Genomic DNA, 8822 nt, shown 5'->3' with positions numbered 1-8822 from the left:
TGAGCCACAGCCCCTCCCCAAGCTAATTTCAGGTGTTACCAGGTCCAAGGGTAGAAATCGTGCACACACTGAGATATGCGCTTACAACAATGCAACACTGGATGTGGGAGAGAGAAAAGAAGCATTGGGATGAATCAAGAAAGAATCAATGGTAATACCTAATAAATCTACTCCCGAGTGTTATTAACAACTAATAGGATTTCTGTCTCTTCTTCCACCTCCTCCCATGAAATTCTTTGAACATGTAGGAATAGGGGAATTTGTTTGATTCTCCTCCCACACATACACTGTTCTCTCCACCAGCCCAATAAAACTCTGGAAATCAAACAAACTTCAGAGTGTGTGTAAGTTCTAATTATAACAAGACACAAGAACATCTCTCATAAAGGCTGGCAGGGTTCCAGGGCTGCTTTAAAAAAAAAAGTCAAAAAGTCCCGCATTGCTTACACGTTTTTTTTCTTTTTGAATGCCCACATGATTTGTTTTTTTGGAGGGGGGTTCTTAAATCGCAAACGGGACCTCTCCAAGAGGAGGAAAAAATAGATGTATGTTTCGACGGATGTCAAGAAAGTTATGCAATCAAGATGTACGTTAAAAAAAATGCAACTTTGCTCATAAAGCTTGCTAGGCTTTCCAGTGGGAAAGATTTGCTACACATTCACCAAAATCATACTGTTGGTGTTGTCCTGGGCTGAACTACTTCAGGCCACACACAGGAGAACTGCATTTTTGAATGCTCATCCATTATTATTTTTTAAAAAGAAAACCTCTCTCAACTAGGGTTGCCAACCTCTAGGTGGGGTTTGGGTTTTTCCCAGAATTACAACTGATCTCCAGACCAAAGAGATCAGTTCCCCTGGAGCAAGTGGCTGCTTTGGAGGGCAGACTCTATGGCATTACACCCTGCTGAAGACCATGCCCTCCCCAGGCTCTACCTCAGATCTTCAGGAATTTCCCCACCCTGGAGCCGGCAACCCTAGAAAGCTAGCACATCGGGAAGAAAGAAACTGTTCTATCCCTCTCCTGAAGTGCCAGCTTTTTATGTTTAAAAAGGTAAAGGTCCCCTTTGCAAGCACCGAGTCATTCCTGACCCATGGGGTGACGTCACATCCCGACATTTCCAAGGCAGACTTTGTTTGTGGGGTGGTTTGCCAGTGCCTTCCCCAGTCATCTTCCCTTTACCCCCAGCGAGCTGGGTACTAATTTCACCGACCTCGGAAGGATGGAAGGCTGAGTCAACCTTGAGCTGGCTACCTAAAACCAGCTTCCATTGGGATTGAACTCAGGTCATGAGCAGAGCTTGGACTGCAGTACTGCAGTTTACCATTCTGCGCCATGGGGCTCCTATGTTTATGTTTAGGAAATTTTTAATGAGGGAAAAATAAATAACATCCTTCCCAACTTCATCTGAAATGGTACAATCCCAGAAGGACCCTTGAACATGAACACACATGAACAAATGAAGCTGCCTTATACTGAATCAGACCCTTGGACCATCAAAGTCAGTATTGTCTACTCAGACTGGTAGCGGGTCTCCAGGGTCTCAGGCAGAGGTCTTTCACACCATCTTCCGCCTGGTCCTTTTAACTGGAGATGCCAGGAATTGAACCTGGGACCTTCTGCGTGTAAAGCAGAGGCTCTTCCACTGAGCCACAGCCCCTCCTCAAACATGATTTTGCTGGAAATGTATGTGGTAAAACAGAAGACACCAGCAGCTCAGTGGCCCAAAGGTCAGTATACAAAGAAGAAGGAGGCAACAGAATGAAGATGGAAATGACTTCCACAGAAAGTGGGGAGATACGTGGTTTCTTGATAACATAAAGATGATCTGGGAAGGGGACAGGAGCAGAATCTTCTGGAACTAGCATAGAATGCAGCACCAGGACTCTTTGGTGTTTTTTGCGCAGTTGCTTTTAACCTCCTTTATTCCCTGTTTCAGCCAGGATCAATTTTTTTCAGTATGCACGATATCTCATTCCTTGGAAGCTCAACGTTGTTTCGACGCAAAATGAACCCGGCTTTTCCCATTCCTCTTCTGGCCCAAATTAAACCGTTCATCCTGGCTCATTTTGGAGTCACAGAGCGAGTGTACACCTTTCTCGGGTTGACCCTCCCCGCGCCATCACGGCCCACCCTTTTCCAACCCCCTCCTCAAAGCAGCCGATGGTTAAATGGGGGGGGGGGAGAAGATTGGCTTCTCTCACAGCCAATCACAAAGCACTGTGTAAAGAGGCGGGGATTCAAGTGCTTCCTGCTCCTCAGAGCTCTTTCTGATTAAAAGAAAGGCCTTTTTAAAAAGAGGCTTGGATTCCCCCCCCCTTCTTTCAGGTAATTCGTTTTTTCGGTTTTTGTTCTTAAAATGCTTTTTTATGCGCAGTTGGGTTTTGGGGGAAGGAAATCTTCTCTCACGGGGAGCACTGCAAAATAAACCAATTACAGAGCAGCATTTCAAGGGGTGGGACTTGATTTGAGCTTGGGAGACTGTTTTTCTGTCTTCATGGTTTGATTAGCACACAGTTTCATCCCTGATCATTCAAGCCAACGCATACAGTTTTTCCCATCCAGGGTTACATTAATGTGCGATGAACCCAGGTCCAAGCAGGGAGATCCAGCCCATGCGTAAAAGACCTTTAAGTGGCAAATCTCTAGCAAGAGGACTTCTCGTCTCACCTGCAACCAGCTTGTGAAATAGGGTTAATATAATATTAGATGTGTTAAATTCCAAGGGCGTGTTGCTCATCAGCATTAATTAAAATGCCCTGGAAAGAATGTTACAAGCATGAGGGATGGGAATGGAAAAAATAAAAGGGTCTTCGAGATCTGTCAGATTTCTTCCATCAGTGTGTGAACTGTTGATGTTAACTTTCCTCTATGACGCTTTCTTGCCAGAGCTGTTGCTTTCAGAAGTACATCTGAAAATCTTCCCCTCCTTCAGATTCAGTCATCAGATCCTATAAAAAGGAGACAAACTACTTGTTTTATGTTTCCAAGATGACACAACATCAAAGGGCTGGAATATTAAACGCCTTAATTACAGGCTGATAAAAAAAATCCCTTCTGAATTTTATTAAACAGGAATTACAACTATATTCCTTGGGATACTGTCTGCAGCAATCAGTGCAACCCTGAATATCAAATGATCACTTTTGGCAATCGAGGATAACACTTTTCTCACTTATATAATTACAATGTACAACATAAAATTACTAGGTTCAAGACCAGTAGCTCCCTAACTGCTCTGAAATTATCCCTCACGTCAATAACTTTAGCACCAGCTCTCGCTTTGATTTCGGCACTTGCAGTAACATTGGTACACATTTAAGTTGCATAAAAGTTGCTTTTGTTTCAAGAGTATCATTAGGGTTGCCAACCTCCAGGTACTAGCTGGAGATCTCCTGCTATTCCAACTGATCTCCAGCCGATAGAGATCAGTTCCCCTGGAGAAAATGGCCATTTTGGCAATTGGACTCTATGGCACTGAAGTCCCTCCCCTCCCCAAACCCCACCCTCCTCAGGCTCGCCCCCAAAATCTCCCACCGGTGGCGAAGAAGGACCTGGCAACCCTAAGTATCATTCAGCACAGATTGCTGGTGCTCTGCGGAATCTACAGATCAGTTTTGCAGGGGATGTGTGTGCATAGCTGCTGCTGATGGCTGCTGCTTTAGCCCAAGATTCCTGTATAATCCACCAGGTCCACAAACTATGGGTTGGGATCCAGTTAGGGTTGCCATTTTCAATTCCAGTGACACCTGGAGGTCTCCTGCTATTACAACTGGTCTCCAGGCGACCAAGATCAATTCCCCTGGAGAAAATGGCTGCCTTGGAGGGTGGACTCTATGGCTTGAAGGTCTCTGGGCTCAGATAGACTGCTCTGGAACTGGAATGATGCCCCTGCAAGTAGCATGAGTGTTCTGTGACTGAAATGACAGGACCCAGAAGGAAATGACAGTCCCTGGGAGTAGCAGAAACATTCTGGACCACAAATGAAAGTCCCCAGAGTGGAATGACAGTCTTTGGGAGTAGCAGAAGCATTCTGGGCCTTGAACAAAAGCCCCCAGAGTGGAATGATGGCCCCTGGTAGTAGCAGAAGTGCTCTGGAACTAGCATGATTACCCTCAGAGTGGAATGACAGCCCCTGGCAGTAGCAGAAGTGTTCTGGGCCAGGAATGACAGCCCTAGAGTGGAATTACAATTCATGGGGGTATAGGGTTGCCAGGTCCCGCTTCACCACTGGTGGGAGATTTTTGGGGCGGAGCCTGAGGAGGGCGGGGTTTGGGGAGGGGAGGGACTCCAATGCCATAGAGTTCAATTGCCAAAGCGGCCATTTTTCTCCAGGTGATCTGATCTCTATCGGCTGGAGATCAGTTGAATTAGCAGGAGATCTCCTGCTACTACCTGGCAGTTGGCAACCCTATGGGGGTAGCAGAAGTGTTCTGGGACTGGAATACCAGGTCCCAGGGTGAAATCAGTGTAAGGTATTTCATGCCACTCTAAGGTTTGTGTTTACAAGTGTAGAGCACTGATTTCAATCACAGGGGCCGTCATTCTACCCTGGGACCTGTCATTCCGGTCCCAGAACACTTCTGCTATTCCAAGGGGCTGCTATTCTACTCTGGGACCAGTCGTTTTAATTGCAGGCTACTCTCTCGGAGCTGGCATGTTCAGTCTGTGCTGGAAAAGACCAGGAATTTGGGTACCTCTGCCTATACATTTGAGAGTGAAAAGCTGACACAGAGCTGTGATGGCTCGGTGCTGCTTGGTGAAGCTCCAAGATTTGTAAACAAAAAGACTGAGATTTTCTGACCTTGTACTGTTTAGGATTACTAACATCCAGCATTACATTCTATGATCTATGACCAAGTCTTGCGGGAATTAATTTTAAAAATAAAATTCAAAATTGAGCCTTGACTTTTAGTTCTAATAAATTGGGCATTTTACTATTGCTTCTGTTTAATTATTTTGAATGAGCCAGCATGGCCCATGAGATCAATTTTTTACATTCTAAGTGTGAACAAAACACCACACAATGACATTCTTTTTCCATATCACAACTAAATGCTGTCCCGCAATTACCAACTTTGCACTGGTTTACCTACAGCATGCGCTAAACTGGAATTGAAAATGATTAGTGAGAACCGCTTGGTGATAGTGTTAGACATGGACCTTTGAGGCTAGGTTTTAAAAATTAATCACTCAGCCTTAGGATGCAATCCTAATGACACTTTCCTGGGGGTAAGCCCCACTGAATAATATAGAATCATAGGTTATTTAGGCTACCTGAGACATCTGTTGGGCTACCTGAGACCTCCACTTTAATCGGTCCTCCCCCTTACCTCTGCATGTAAATTTTAAAATGTTTCAGTTTATCACCCCTAGTCATTATATGTTTTATTATATAGAATCATAGAATCATAGAGTTGGAAGGGAACACCAGGGTCATCTAGTCCAACCCCCTGCGCAATGCAGGAAATTCACAACCACCTCCCCCCCCACAAACCCCCAGTGACCCCCAAACCTCCAGAAGATGGCCAAGATGCTGTCCCTTTCATCATCGGCTTAAGGTCATAGAATCAGCATTGCTGACAGATGGCCATCTAACCCCTTCTTTAAAACCTCCAGGGAAGGAGAGCTTCCCCCCCCCCGAGGAAGCCTGTCCACTGAGGAACTGCTCTGTTAGAACATTCTTCCTACTGTCTAGATGGAAATTCTTTTGATTTAATTTCAGCCCGTTGGTTCTGGTCTGACCTTCTGGGGCGACAGAAAACAACTCGGCACCATCCTCCATATGACAGCCCTTCAAGTACTTGAAGATGGTTATCACATCACCTCTCAGTCTTCTCTATACCTAGCTCCTTCAACCTCTCCACGTCGGACTTGGTCTCCAGACCCCTCACCATCTTTGTTGCCCTCTGGACATGTTTCAGCTTGTCTACATCCTTTTTAAATTGTGGTGCCCAAAACTGAACACAACTCTAGGTGATGTCTAACCAGAGCAGAATAAAGCAATACCATCACTTTGAGTGATCTGGACACTATACTTCTGTTGATACAGCCCAAGATCACATTTACCTTTTTAGCTACCGCATCACACTACCGACTCATGTTCAATGTTTGGTATACTAAGAACCCAAGATCCTTTTCGCACACACTACTGCTAAGACAAGTCTCCCTCATCCTATAATTATGCATTTGATTGCAAGAGCAACCAAAAAGTGCAAATATTTAGAGTCCGGGGAATAAACGTTGTGAAGGCAGCCGCCTGTAAATCAAAATCCCCAGGGCTGAAGATGGCAAGAACGTGTCATCGATTTTGTCAACGTTTCAAACTTTAACTTTCATCAGCTTGCCCATGTTGATTAATCTTTTGATTTACAGGCTACCTTCACAACGTTTATTCCCGGGACTCTAAATATTTGCACCTTTTGGTTGCTCTTGCTTGCAATTTCTTTCTGTTACTTGGAACAATTCTTTGTATTCTTGTAAAGTTGAGATCTTATCAACTATTTTCTGTTTTGGGGATATCCATTCTTGATAGAGTAAAAGTTTGAAATTATTCTTATGAATGTTTGAGACTCGGTGTAAGTCTAAGAAAATATATTACAAATTGAAAACAATTGTTGTTATTTTTCTTTATGATTTTGATACTAAGTGAGCCAATCGCGCTGTGGGTTATTTAAGTCAGTACCTGGAGGTTGGCAACCCCAGGTTGTGCAGACCAGCGTGGACTGTAATGCCAAACAGTTTGGACTGTCGCTATGGCCTGTGCATATGATAGGCAACTCACTCTGCTTTGCTGGGATACAACAGCATAAGTTAACATTCGACCAGGAGACATTCTGAGAGTTGGAAAAAGCCACCTAATGCTTCCCATCCCAATTCTGGCTGAAATTCTATGCAGAAAAGCAAATCTATAAATGAGATGTTTCCAACCCAGATGGAACAAGAGAAAGCTGACTGTTTCACAAAGAAGTCTATTCTCTGCCTGACAGATATTTAGTGAGGCATTTTAAATGGAAAACTTTGGATCTTTTGATGTCGGTTCATCACTACCTCATATCAAATGTTAAAACCACCCTGGAGTTTCACTTGGTTTCCTTATTCTTCGCTCTGAATAGGGCTGTCAAAAAAAAAAAAATTCGGTACAGTTCGGATTCGGCCGAATTTGACCCTTGTGGGTTCGGTACTTGCCGAAGTCCGAACTCCCCCGCTTCGGATCCCCGGTAATTTGGGGGGATCCGGAGTTCGGGGGAAAATTCGGCCCCAGCGCGCCTTCAGAGGGATTCCCTGAAGGCGTGCGGGGGCCCTTTAAACTGATCTGAGCCTCCCAGCTGGGAGGCGCAGATCAGTTTAAAGGGCAGCCCGAGCCTTTCAGCGGGCTCCCCTGAAGGGGGGCCGAATTTGCCGAATTTATTTGCGAACTCGCGAACTCGCTGAATTCGGCCCCCCCGGTTGCCCGCCAGTTTTGAGTTCGGATCCGTCCGAACAGAAAATCACCGAATCAGGGGAAATTCGGTTGATTTTCAGTTCGGACCGAACCGAATTGACAGCCCTAGTTCTGAACGTTAGTAGCAGGCATAGTCCAGTCAGAAAACAATTATAAAAATAACTTGCTTTGAACTTGCCAGTGATGAGGTCTGACTAATTTAACCACATATGATGATAATTACTACCTAGAGCACTGAACACAGGAATTACTAATGTTTATACAAAGTAGACAGGTTCAGAATAGCAATTTTGATCATTGTCTTTAACATGAAACCATAAAGCAGTTACCGTTCAGTACACTCCTGTTACCTTTCAATCCTGAGGATTTTTTCCCCAGAAGAATAATTAATCAGCATAGCAGAAGAAGACATCTTGTGTCCAGTGCTTCACTGAAGCTGCTTTCGCCCAGCAAGGAACATTTTCTGACATGATGGAAACAGGGCGTACACATGTATGAGATTTTTGTGAACTTCCCTCCACTTTTTGTTTTTCCACTTTTGCCTTCCATTCTGTGCAGTGATTACATGAACACATGAAGCTGCCTTATACTGAATCAGACCCTCGGTCCATCAAAGTCAGTATTGTCTACTCAGACAGGCAGCAGCTTCAGGGTCTCAGGCAGAGGTCTTTTACATCACCTACTTGCTTAGTCCCTTTAACTGGAGATGCTGGGGATTGAACCTGGGACCTTCTGCATGCCAAGCAGATGCTCTACCACTGAGCCACAGTCCCTCCCCATGTATGTGTATTGGCTTGGGGCACTGTAGCTGTCAGGGCTTCCATGGTGACTTGTCACCCCATTTTTTGTTCTTGTCATCAAGCATGCGCTATAGTGCTATAATGGCTCTACTAACATTTTAAATCTATGTGCCAATTGACTTTTATTTTTCTCTAGTGCTATAGCAATCACTGTGGTTTTTTTTTAAAAAAGATCCCCCAGAAAGCCCCCCAGTAGCAAAGGGAGGGATGCTGGGAAAATGGTGCCTTTAAAGGGCTGATGTAAAAATGGCACTGATGTAGACAAGACCTTTGCAGGACAGGAAAATGCACACAGTTCCTTCCAGATTGTGTGCTAATGCACTTGGACTGAAGTTCTTTCCACAAAGATTGGAGTAAAGCAGGTTTTGGAAACAGCGCCTTGAGGATGGGAGAAAAACCTGGAAAGAGGATGATTGTAGGACAAAGTCAAAGCAGTGAAAACTCTTGTGTGGAAACAGCCTAAGAGGAACGTAGGATGGTTGCTGATTGTGCCCCGGCAAAGAAAACTAATAACAATGGGTTTGTTTCTATGATCTGTGAGTGGAGGTCTCCTCCTGGACTGTAACCTTCCCCCTTCT

At 44.7% G+C, this 8822-nt stretch overlaps 1 non-coding gene across 1 annotated transcript; it reads right to left on the bottom strand.

Annotated features, from left to right (window-relative positions):
* Positions 1 to 1588: 1588 nt before the first annotated feature.
* Positions 1589 to 1660, bottom strand: TRNAV-UAC (transfer RNA valine (anticodon UAC)). Its single transcript has one exon. It is a non-coding gene; the product is annotated as a tRNA-Val (tRNA).
* Between the last annotated feature and the right edge of the window lie 7162 nt (positions 1661 to 8822).

Source organism: Euleptes europaea, chromosome 1 (assembly GCF_029931775.1).
Source record: "Euleptes europaea isolate rEulEur1 chromosome 1, rEulEur1.hap1, whole genome shotgun sequence".
NCBI lineage: Eukaryota > Metazoa > Chordata > Lepidosauria > Squamata > Sphaerodactylidae > Euleptes > Euleptes europaea.
The sequence above is the reverse complement of the archived record's forward strand: the minus strand, read 5'-3'. Positions and strand labels throughout refer to the sequence as shown.